This window comes from Ursus americanus, chromosome 10, assembly GCF_024610735.1.
Source record: "Ursus americanus isolate L20-20 chromosome 10, mUrsAme1.1.p, whole genome shotgun sequence".
In the NCBI taxonomy this organism is placed as follows: domain Eukaryota; kingdom Metazoa; phylum Chordata; class Mammalia; order Carnivora; family Ursidae; genus Ursus; species Ursus americanus.
In genome coordinates, this window is record NC_142136.1 from 63,626,968 (window position 1) to 63,640,242 (window position 13,275).

The window sequence follows — 13,275 nt, forward strand, 5'->3', positions numbered from 1 at the left end:
ACAGTGTTCCTCCAGAATTGGCTGATTTTTCTGTGCAGGGCTAGATAGTTACTACTTCCGACTTTGCAGGCCATTTGATCTCTAGTGCGACTATTTGATGCTGCCGTTGTAGGGTGAAAGGAGCCATAGACAAAACCTAAATGAATAGGTAGGGTTTTATGCTAACAAATCTTGGCTTACAAAACAGCCTGTGGCTGGATTTGGTCTTCAGGCTATAGTATGCTGGCCCCTGCTTTAGGGCAGTGGTCCTCAAACTTTGGTAAGTAACAGAATCATGTGGGGAACTTCATAAAAATACAAAGGCCAGCCCTATCCTTCAACCATCTTGCCACTTCGGAGTTCTTTATTAACTCTTCAGATAATTCAGATATACACCAAAGTTTGAGAACCACTGCTCTAGTGCACACAGAACGAAATTTTTAGATCCTGGTAGATGCACATTTTCAAATAATGATAGATTCCCTCTGAATCAATCTAAAGACACCCCAGGTCTGCAGTTAGTTCAGTAGGTCTGTAATAAATAAAAGGTGATGGGAGATAAGACTGGAAATATAAGCAGGGCCTCGATAACAAAGGATTTTGTATGCATGTGAACCTTTTTATATGTGGTGGGAAGCTTTCGAAGTATTTAATGTACAGTTTAAAAGCCTTTTCCCCCCCACGGAGAAAGGCTTCTCCAGGAAGGGTGAGATTTGAGGCAGGGAAACCAGATAGGACGCTTTTGTAGCAGTCCAAGTAAGGGAAGGTGAGTAGGATATGGGGATGGAGGCGATGTGACAGATTGAAGAGATATTTAAGAGTGCGGATTTTATGAGTATGTGATGCTTGGGTGAGACTGGGAGAGGATTGGAGGAAGATTAAGGACTGTCCCTTGAACAATGATTATAGTGAACAGCACTGAAAGAATCAGAAGCAGGCGGAGTGTTAAGAAATGAGTTTAGTTTTGTGTGTATTACCCAGATGACAGTGATCAATAAGCGCCTGGACATGGTTTTAGACTATAGAAAGTTGTTAAATGAAATCTTTAAAAAAAAAAAAAAAAGGGGGCGCCTGGGTAGCGCAGTCGTTAAAGCATCTGCCTTCGGCTCAGGGCGTGATCCCGGCATACTGGGATCGAGTCCCACATCGGGCTCCTCCGCTGTGAGCCTGCTTCTTCCTCTCCCACTCCCCCTGCTGTGTTTCCTCTCTCTCTGGCTGTCTCTCTGTCACATAAATAAATAAAATCTTTAAAAAAAAAAAAAAGAAAGTTGTTTCTCTGAATAGAGAGATCATGGAGTCATCAGTGTCACCTGCAGTCATGAAAGTATGAGATTGTTCAGAAAGAAATACAAAATCTGAAAGGAAGGATTGAAGATGGAACCCTAGGGAATACTAACACTTAAGGTATTAGCTGAGGAGGCAATTCAGTGAAGATAACTGAGAAGGAAAATTATTGAGAAAGGGAGAGGGGAGAACTGGAAAAGAGTGGTATCACAGAAGCCAAGGGTGGAGAAGGGTTTAATGAATGTTCAGCAGAAGAATGTTCTCCAAGAAATTTCAGGTGCAGGGTAGATAAAGCACATGGTCCAAAGTTCCAGCACATTATCGACTCAAAGGGGAAGAAGGTAAGCAGGTTGAAAGGAAATTAGAAGGTAGGCTATTGAAAGAAAATGTGGTGTAGTGGAAGAAGGGGTGAGACAATGGAGTGGGTGTAACCCACTTTACCCAGAAACTTGGCTTTTAGAATTAGACTGTCCTGGTTCAAAGACTATGGAGCACTAAGGATATTATTTCATCTCTCTGAGGCTTAATTTCCTCATCTGTAAAATGGAGTTAATTAAGCTCTCTTGCAAGGTTGTCGTAAAGATTATTAGAGATGTATAAAGCAAATAGCATAGTGCCTAACACAGTAAGCGCTTCCCTTGATAAAGCGTCAGTTCCCTTCTTCCCTTCTCTTGATAATGGGAACTTTAGAGGGAGCTCTAAGTTTCATTAGAACAAGTCTTTTGTGAAATTAACCTTAGCCCATTTCAAGGAAATATGTTTTCACTTATTCAGCTTTTCTGTCATGTAAGTTGTGAATCTTCCGGTACCCCTTAAAACTATAGTAGAATTCTGTGGCTTTTCAGTACCTTTCCAGAAAGCAGGGGCTTCTTCAGGGATATAATAAAAAGCACTGAACTTTTACTTCTCTTGGGGTTGCTGGGTGGACATTTTTTAACCCCTTCTATTTACATCCACCAGAAGAACCTAGTGCCTACTTCCAGAATTTCCTGGTGTATTGAGCAAAGATCTATAGCCATTCACTGGAAGACTAGACTCTGTTTTAAGCATTCCAGATGGATATTTAGGATAATTAGGCCGTGTTTTCTCTGATGAGCAGTATCTGTTTTTCAGGTTCTGACATGGCACTCTAGGCTTCTTCTTTAATCTCCAGTTAGAATACGAAGCTGAGGATTCAGCTAAACTCTTTATCAGAACTTTATGGCTCCTGGTAGACAGCCCCATAGGTGGTTCCCCAGCGATGTTTTGAATAATCTTTCAGTGCTTTACTGTCACTATTAGCATACTGGTAGTTGATGTCTTCTCTCTTTGATTAGTTTATTGAGGCCCACTCAAGCTTAGTACCTATGACACTGTGCCACAAACAAGAACAGTGATTGGCCCCTCTACTTCCCTACTTTCTTTTACTGTCCAGCACTGCCATGTCCCTAGTTGCTGGTCAGTATATAAAGCTGTGGTCCTTTAATTTTCAAACTGTGTAAGAATCATGTGAATAGTTTATTAAAAGTGCATATTCTTGGGCTCACCCTTGGAGATCCTTATTTGGTAGGTCTGGGTTAAGGCCTCGACATTTGTATTTTTTAGCAGACATCTCAATAGGTTCTATTGCAAAGCACCATTAGATATAAAATAACAACAACAACAACAGATTTAGGGTATCTAAATCCCTCAGAGAAAGATGTACAAGATAGCTTCTCTTGTGAAAAGTTACTATAAAGTCTTTATCAAAAAGTTCTACCATACCCTTTGGTCAACTCTATTTCATGGTGGAAGTCCTGTTCCTTGATTCATTAGGAGTCATAAAATTGATGACCCCTTATCTTGAAGTCTGTTTTGGCTGCTTTAAAGAAAAAAAAAAACAAAAAAACCCACAGACTGGGTGGCTTACAAACAACAGAAATTTATTTCTCGCAGTTTTGGAGTCTGGAAATCCAGGATCATGGTACCAGCAGGTATGGTGTTTGGTAACAGCTTGATTTTTGGTTCAGAGATGGCTCCTTCTTGCTGTGTCCTCACATGGTGGGAGGGGGCTAAGGACCTCAATAGGGTGTTTTCTATAAGAGCATTAATCGTATTCATGAGGCCTCTACCCTCATGACCTGAGCATCTCCCAAAGTCCCCACCTCCTAATACCATCATATGAGGCATTAGGATTTGAACATATGCATTTGGGGAGGATACACATTCAAACCATAGCACTTCTATTTCTCTCTGCTTCTTTTTCCAATCAGTGCATTCACTTGTTTCTCATGACACCCAGACAGCTTGGTCTCTTCAGGGAAACCTCTCACCAGAACACACACTCTGTCAGTCAGATGGAGATAGCACAGAAGATCCTCCCAAAGCCAACAGGGCTGTCTGGTGATGGGAGACATGAAGGAGAAAGTATGGAAACAGAGAAACATTATTTAGGAAAATGTCGAGTTTCACATTAAATGTTCTCTGGAAGACTCTTGATCAATTTGTAGAAAATCAAGTCATAGGAAATTAATTGCTGAAATCTAGATCTTTGAATACACTCACGATTATAATCCTAGCATTTTAAAGAATGATCGATTTGTTAAAAACAACTTATGAAAATGGCTTAGCATTAGTATCATCATTGAAAAATATATTCAGAAAAAGAATAAGTTCACATGCATGGAAGACTCTCCTACAAACAAGTTTTTGATAAATTGGTGAATTTAGAGCAGTAGGTGAATTGGCCTCTTTGCAAGTTAATCCTTTGGTCAATTGACGTCTTGAGATATTACTTTTGGATATTTACCTAGTTTCCCTTCTGAAGTATGTTTCAGCTTTCCTTAGGACAAACCATAACATTTCTCTCCTTGCCCTGCTTAGCAAGAAGGAAGAGAGTTTGAAGTCTCACAAATTCTTTCATAGAGCCAGACTAGCCTCTTCATCGTACACTTGAGCCTTTAAAGAAACAAGACTCTCCCCTCATATCATTTTCTATTTTGGTCCATTCATGTTCTACATGCTGACTTCCGATGTCCTTAATCATCGCCCTCCTCTTTTGTACATCCTGATGCCCCATACCCTTTTCCGGAATGTGCTTCCCTTTATTGTGATTCAGATTCTTCTTTTAGTTACGCTGCTTCATGGGGTCCTGGACAAACATCCAGCCCAGTTTGGACCTCCCAGGGAACTAGTACCTCACTGCAGCATCCGGTCATGCTCCCAGTGGGTTCATTCTGGTCATTTCCACCTTCAGAATATTCTTAGAAATTTTGTTTTAAAAGACATAAATATGCGTTTTAGAACCTAATAACCAGGTGTTAATAGTAATGAGCCTAAAGCACTATTGACACCCCTAAATATATTTGTGTTTAAAGTGATATATCAGCCACATAGTGAAAATCTTACTGAAGGGATCTTGGATTCTCAAGAACGTGATACAAACAAAGCAAGAAGAGGAATTCCCACTAGCCATCTGGCTAGTGGCAGATCTGTAGAATCCATCTGAGACTGCTTCCTGATGTATTCTGTCCTAGATGTCACCAGATTTGTGTTCTCCCCAAAGGTCATGTGTCAGTTTGGAGACAAATCACAAAACAAGTAACACAGATTTTATATATAAATCTAATAACAATGTTGTCCACAAGGGGGCGCTTGGTATTTAAGCATGCATAGGGCTGTATTCATTCATTGCAATTGCCTTCATTGAAAAGTATTGCATATCTAGGAGCTGTGATGAATTGTATTCTCATATTTTTCTCTTGTAAGCATTCAGGAGAGTGATTTTTTTTACTTGTAGCTTTTATATGTTCTTTAGTATAGTATAGCAGTTAACATTGCTTAAAAAATAGGTGGCTAATAGAGCTTTGTTTTTATTAGGATAGAAGAAAGGGACTTAAAAAAAAAAACTAAGTATATTTGATTTCAGGTATGTAAAAGTGTCGCAAAATTTCTTATTCTTACCCTGTTGTTTCAATGTACCGTTGGGAAGTGACCTTTTCCAAGCAAATTAAGACATGAGCATAGGTGAAATATTAAGAACTGATTAGTATCAGAAACAAAACAAAACAACTCCTCTTTGATAAGACAAGAATTAATTTTTGTGTATGTAATTTCTTTTTGGTTAATTTCCAGTAGAATCTTCAATTTAGCTATGTCTTTACTATGTCTTTTCAGACTATAGTTTTCTGGTATGTGACCATTGATTTTATAATCAGCTAACAAGCTCCTTGGAAAGATGAAGAACATTAAGTTATGGGTCTTCTAATGAATCGTAAGTGATGGGATGACAGAATATGTGTCTTTGATAAAACCATTTTTAAAAAACAGTTCATTTTAGAGTCAGTAAAATAAAGAAGTAAAATCTAGAATGAACCTTGAAGTTACTGTAGTATAATTTTATAATTTTAAAGAATTTCTTTTGTTTATAATAATTTTTTAAATGGATAATTACAAATATCTTGCTTTTAATGATCCTGGGTATTTAATGACTAATACAGTTTTTACAAAACCCAGAATATGTTCTTGTTTTCTCCCCAGGACAATCTTTTAAATTAATTAATTAATTAATACCTTTTTTTAGAGCAGTTTTAGGTTCTTAACAAAATTCGAAGGAAGGTACAGAGATTTCTCACATACTCCCTACCCTACACATGCAGAGCCTCCCCATTATCAACATTATTCATTCCATTACTGGAATGAACCTACATTGGCTCATCGTAATCACCCAAAGTCCATAGTTTACATTAGGGTTTACTCTTGGTGTTGTACATTCTATGGGTTTGGAAAATGTATAATGACATATATGTGTCCTTGTAGTATAATATAGAGTATTTTCACTGCCCTAAAAATCCTCTGTGCTCCACCTGTTCTTTCCCACTATCCACCCCCAACTTCTGGCAACCACTGATCTTTTTACTGTCTGCATAGTTTTGCCTTTTCCAGAATGTCATATAGATACAGTCAGACGGTATATAACCTTTTCAGATTGGCTTCTTTCACTTAGTAATATGCGTTTAAGATTCTTCCATGTTTTTTCATGCCTTGATAGTTCATTTGTTTTTAGTGCTGAATAATATTTCATTGTCTGGATGTATCGTAGTTCATTTATCCACCCACCTACTGAAGGACATCTTGGTTATTTCCAAGTTTTAGCAGCTATGAGTAAAGATTCTATAAACATCCATATGCAGGTTTTTGTAGGAACATAAGTTTCAACTCCTTTGGTCAAATACCAAGAAGTGCAATCATGGGATCATATGGTAAGAGTATGTTTAGTTTTGTAAGAAACCGCCAGACTGTATTCTTCTTCTTCTTCTTTTTTTTAAGATTTTATTTACTTATTTATTTGAGAGAGAGAAAGCATAAGCATGGGGAGGAGCAGAGGGAGAAGGACAAGCAGCCTCCTTGCTGAGCGCAGAGCCTGATGTGGGGCTCCATCCCATAACTCTGAGATCATGACCTGAGCAGAAATCAAGAGTCCTATGCTTAACTGACCGAGCCACCCAGGTGCCCTTGTCAGACTGTCTTCTAAAGAAGCTGTACCATTTTGCATTCCCACCAGCATTATATGAGAGTTTCTATTGCTCCACATCCTCACTGGCATTCGGTATTGTGGATTCAGTGTTGTGGATTTTGGCCATTCTGATAGATGAGTAGTGGTATTTCCTTGTTTTAATTTGCATTTCCCTGATGACATATGATGTGGAGCATCTTCTCATATGCTTATTTTTCATCCATATATCTTCTTTAATGAGGTATTAGTTAAGATATTTGGCCTATTTTTAAATCAAGTTGTTTGTTGTTGAGTTTTAAGAGTTCTTTGTGTATTTTAGGTAACAGTTGATTATCAGATGTGTGTTTTGCAAATATTTTCTCCCAGTGTGTGGCTTGTCTTCTAATTCTCTTGGCATTGTCTTTCACAGAGCAGAAGTTTTTAATTTTAATGAAGACCAGCTTGTTTATTATTTCTTTCATGGATAGTGCCTTTGGTGTTATATCTAAAAAGATATCGCCATACCCAGGGGCATCTATCTAGGTTTTCTCCTATGTCATCTTCCAGGAGTTATATAATTTTGCATTTTATTTTTTTTAAAGATTTTATTTATTTATTTATTTGAGAGAGAGCGAGAGAGCACGAGTGGGGGCAGGGGCAGAGGAAGTAGGAGAGGTAGGGAACCTGATGCTGGGGTTGATCCTAGGACCCTGGGATCATGACCTGAGCTGAAAGCCAAAGCTTAACTGACTGAGCCACCCAGGCGTCCCTCATTTTGCATTTTACATTTAGGTCTGTGATCCACTTTGGGTTAATTTTTGTGAAGGGCGTAGTCTAGATTCATTTTTTTGCATGTGGATGTCCAGTTGTTCTGGCACCATTTGTTGGAGAAACTATCTTTGCTCCATGGCATTGCCTTTGTTCCTTTGTCAAAGATCAGTTGAAAAAGGATCTATTTGTTCTGGGTGGTCTATTTCTGGGGTTTCTATTCTGTTCTATTTATATATCTATCCTTTTGTTAATACCAATCTTGATTACTGTAGCTTTTTGGTAAGTCATGAAGTTGGTAAACATCAGTCCTTCAATTTTGTTCTTCTTTCTCAATGTCATTTTGGCTGTTTGAGTCTTTTGCTTCTCCTTTAAACTTTAGAATCAGTTTATCAATATCCATAAAATAACATTTTAGAATTTTGATTGAGATTGCATTGAATCTATAGATTATGTTGGGAAAAACTGACATCTTGACAGTATTGAGTCTTCCTATCCATGAACATGGAATATCTTTTCCATTTATTTAGTTCTTTGATTTTGTTCATCATACTTTTGTAGTTATCCTTATCCAGATCTTACACATATCTTGTTAGATTTTTATCTAAATATTTCATTTTGGGGGATGCTAATATAAATGGTATAGTGTTTTTTTAATTTCAAATTCTACTTGTTCATTGCCAGTATATAGGAAAACAATTGATTTTCATATATTAACCTGGTCATTCTGCAACATTGTTATAATCACTTATTAATTCCAGAGTTTGTTGTTATTGATTATTTGGGATATTCTACATAGATGATCACGTTATCTGCAAACATAGTTTTTTTATCTTCCTTCCCAATCTATACACATTTTATTTCCTTTTCTTGTCTTATTATATTGGCAAGGACTTCCAGTGTAATGTTGTAATAAGTGGTGAGAGGGGTCATCCTTGCCTTGTACCATCTGATCTCAGTGGGAAAGCTTCAAGATTCAAACCATTAAGTATGATGTTTCTATAGTTTTGTTGTTGTTTAAGATATTCTTTATCACGTTAAGGAAGTTCTCCTCTATTCCTAGTTTACTGAGAGTTTTTGGTATAAGTGGGTGTTGGATTTTGTCAGATGCTTTTTCTGCATCTATTGATATGATCACATAATTTCATTTAGTCTGTTGATATGATAGATTCCATTAATTGAAACCATTTATTTTTATGCTTGCCTTATTACCATGAGATTGCCCCAACGAACCACCCCACTTTCCTGAGTGATGGCATAATACCGGAGTATAGTGCATCTAAAATTCAACTAGGAAGCAGGCTCAGGGAAGAGTGAGATGGGTCCCAGGAATTCTACTTGTGAGAGTAATCCAAAGGCTAACCAGAGAAAATAAAATACTTTGTGTCTCTATGCTGAGTCTAGGGGAAACAAACAAGCACAAAGCTGGGAGATGGTGTGGTATAGGCTGGAAGGATAATAAATCAAGATGTTAAAAGTGAAGGTGGTTATGAAGAAAATCAGGACAAGGCAAGAGGTCCACATCTGATACGAAGTTTCTGCGTAACACATTTTTCACTCTCTACAAGTTTATGAAATTTGTATGTTGCCATTGTTTTTGTTGGGTGGATTTATAATTTTATTTATTTAGAAATAACTTCAAACTTACAGAAAAAATGCAAGAATAGTGCAAGAAACTTCTGCTTTCAAGAACCATTTTAGAGTAAGTTGCTATCACTTCTGACTACTTTACGATACACAAGGACTTTCTCCTACACAATCATAGTGTAGCCATCAAAATCAAGAAATTAGCACTGATTCTTCACTGCTCATACAGCTTCATCAGTTGTCCCAATAGTGTTCTTTATACAAAAAGACCCTATTCAGGATCATTATATTGCATTTAGTTGTCATGTGCTTTTAGTGTCCTAAATCAAAATAGTTCTTCATTGATGGGGAAAATCCTTTCACCATACCCTTTCACCATATCTATCTATCTATCTATCTATCTATCTATCTATCTATCTATCTATCTATCTATCTATCTATCCATCCTTCTATCTATCTATCTCAAATCATTTTGTCGTACATTTTTAATGCCTTACAATTTTAATTGCCAGTTAGACCTCAATAAAGCTGGGGAAAAAAAGTTTCTCAGTTTTTCTTTGACTTTCAACCTCAACATTTTTGAAGATTACTTGCTAAACATTTTGTAGAATGTTCTAGTATATGTGTTTTTCTGATGACTCCTCATGGTTAGATTACAATTATACATTTTTGGTAAGAATGCCACATAAATCAAATTGTGTTCTCATCCAATCAAGTGAGAAGTTATTTCAATTTGTCTCATAATTGTTAACGTTAACTTTGATCACTTAATTAAAAAGACATCTGTCAGGCATCTCCATTGCAAAGTTATTCTTTTCCCCTTTGTAGTTAAAAAACATTTTATGAGGAAGTATTTTGAGAATACGTAAATATCCCATTTCATATTGACTTACTATTTTATCATCTGTTGATGTTTCTTGGTTGATAATTACTATCATAGCCCATGACTTTCACTATTTATTAGTCATTGTTCTAGTATAGAGAAAATCTTTCTCTTCTCTATATTTATTATTATTTGAAAATTTATATCAGGATAAACTCATGGATTTTTATAATATAATTTTATGTTATATACTTTTATATAATTTTTAGCATTATTTAATTTGATACTCAAATTTTCCCAGCTTTAGTATGTTGCCATTTTAAAAACACTTAACACTTCTTAATTTAGGAATTCCTAATAAAAGTATCAGGACAGGTAGCTGACAACTCACATATAGTCTATTTTATAATTCATAGTGTTTGAGTACAAAATTATTGAAGAACTATTAGTGAAGTAGGATGGTGTTTTAAAAAATGTGCTTAACTATAATTGTTCCCATCTTAGTCAAGATTTTTTTGGTTATAAAATTAAGAAGGGAGATAGTGTATGTAGTAGGCTTTCAGGCCTGAGCTCTGTTAGCATAATTTTTTAAAAGACTACTACAGTTCATTGTTTGACATATTCACTCTTACATGACTCTGTCTCACAAACCCATACTCTTTCTTCCCATGTACAAAATTCCTTAAAAAACTCCCACTTAACCAAATCCAGATATCCCATGCAAAATTAGAAATCTATGCTTGGTACCATTAGAGCATTGAGTTTATTGGGATTTAAGTTGTGTAAAGTTGTAGAAAGTGGTTTTGGTAAAATTGAGCTTGAGGTGTCAAGCAAATGTTAAGAATAGGCACACAGATTTAGATTTGGTTGTGATATTTATTAGCGGAGAAATGATAGTTTGTAATTGAAGTGAATAGATAAGAAGAGTATAGAAGGACATCTCAGGAGGTGAGAGATTTAAACAAATTTTGGAAGAACCTTAGCTGGAGGAATAGTCATTCACTTGACAGGGTTGAGGAAGCAACAACAAAGCGCTTGACAAGGAGAAGGACTATTAGTGAAAACAAAGCAGTCACTCGTTAGACCTGCTTAGTGCTTTGGAACTTGGCAGCACCAAGTATTAAAGAAGGTGGAGGTGAGGAAGGAGTGGAAACTGGGAAATTAGTTGATCATATAGACATGGAGCAGTTGACTATGGGGACCCCTCTGCCCACCCCACTCAGGATACTCTCCTTCAGTTGGGAGTTTATTTTCTGGAAAAATAAAGCTGCAGAAGCTCTGGATTTTGGGCCTTCGGGCACAGAGGAGGATGAGAATATGATAGAGGTCTAAGAATGATGGAATTAAACAAAAATATGTCGTCTGAATAATGGAACTCTCAGCTTTCTTCCCTTGCTCTACTCCCAGAAAACCAGTGGCTAAGATGAAACTTCACAAGGGAGGAGATTGGACAGTTCTTCCGTTGAAAAACTGAAATGCCCTTAAGAAAAGACTGTTAGTGTGACTGCCCAGAGAAGGCACCTCACAGACTTCCCAGGATAGGGAAGTTAATTGACTGAGGACTTATTAGGCTTCAAAATATTTCACTACTTTTGCACCAAGACCACACCTCCCATGGGCCGCTCCATGCCCATATTGGGTACAGTGGGGATACTAAGGCAACCCTATTTCTGGGAAACATGGGACTCCATTGTCATTGACTTTGGCTTAAGGATTCGTTGATGGTTTTGCCAAACTTTCCTTAGGCTGCATGCCAGCCTAGGATGTTTCCACTTCCACCTGACTTTCTTTTCCTTTCCCCTTCACTAAGGCTCAGACTTGTATTATAATCAAACTACTTTCCCAGCCTTCTCCTGTTCGTTCCCTGTTTCCTCTCAAGACAGGCATTTCCGATAACAGAATCCTTTCACATTTAATCCCGTCTTGGTGTCTGCTTCTCAGAAGACTAAGTCTACGACTAGAGGTACTGGGAGTGATGCAAAAAAACCCCAGGAGGTACGGTGGGGGTTGGGGCCTGGCTTGCTTCCTTTGTGGCAGGCAGAGGAAGCCGTCCTGATTTGTAGATGTGGCACCAGTAGATCCTGGCTAAGTGTGCCAGTTGAACTACTAAGACTTCACTGATGGTGACCTTGGAAAATGTTATTGCGGAGGGGAATATTGTAGAAGAATCCATGATGTAGGCATTTGGAAAAGAGGTTTATTTTTAAGTTGTATTGACACCCTGTGTAAGGATAAATGAGACTGAGAATAGTTAACAATATCTAAGAGTGAAAACCAGAGAGTCTTGGTGGTAGAGGTCTTTTATACCAGTAGTAGAAGGGCAGACTTGTAGAACAACAAGGCTGTAGAGCTGATAGCGAGTTGCAGAGTTCCAGAGGCATTTAAATGCTCGGTCCATGCAGGTGTGTTACCCAAAGGGCAGGGCCCTAATAGGAATAACCAAGGATCCTGAAAAGTGTGACAGGACATCTGGATGGGTGCCCCTAAGGCTGTTGACTCCATGACTCCAGCTGGACCCTCTCGCCCACCTCTACCTCTAGTAAGAGCTAGAATACTCACTGTTTTAGACGGTGCTACAGAGTCCTCTCTCCAATAGGGCAACGGGTTCTCCCCTCAGGAGCTGGCACCACCTCCTCTTCCAGCTGCCAGGCCAGTTAATGAGGGTGCTGTTCAACATCTATTAAAAAAATAAAAAATAAAAAAAATCAATGGAGGAACAGGAGGCTGAGAACAGTCAGCCCAATAGAAAGCACAATTTGCTCATTTCCCAGATCTGAACTAATTTTCAGTTCTAGAAATCATTGACCAAAGAGGTGGCTGGGTTCCTAGCCTATATCATTCCACGTATATATCATGACCATATCTCCAGTCTTCCCCCCAAAGGGCCTTTGACCACTTATTTCTTCAAAAACTCTTCATACTTGAGCAGCGGTTTATTTCATAAGGGTCAAATTTCCTATAAGATAACTCAGTTTAACCTCTTAAATTTGTGGGGCTTTCATGGATTTTTTTCTGGAGCAAGTTTGTATTTGGGGGAGGGGAGACTGGAAGCCATTTATGACACCAGTGCATGATTTTCCAAGAGAAATAAGGCCTGCCTGCGAAATATCACCCAGTTATGTTTTCATGGTAATCAAATATGCATAGTAGAGAATTGTCACAACAAAGGAATTTGTATTATCACTGGTGTTATTTTTAGAGACAAGAACTTGCCTTGCTTCAGCTGACCTAATTATCCTATTGATATATTTTTTTTATATTCTAATAAGTATTACCAAGTCTCGAGGAGAGAATAAGTTTTTCTAGAATTAGCTGTTTTTCAGGAGGAAGGTATGAGCTCTAAAATATCAGGCAGTTTCGCTTTGTGGAGATTTAAATCAGC

The 13,275-nt window shown here is 37.7% G+C and overlaps 1 protein-coding gene across 1 annotated transcript in view; it reads left to right on the forward strand.

Moving 5' to 3' along the window:
* Nucleotides 1-13,275, forward strand: part of CCDC169 (coiled-coil domain containing 169) — a 47,177-nt gene that overhangs the window by 17,656 nt on the left and 16,246 nt on the right.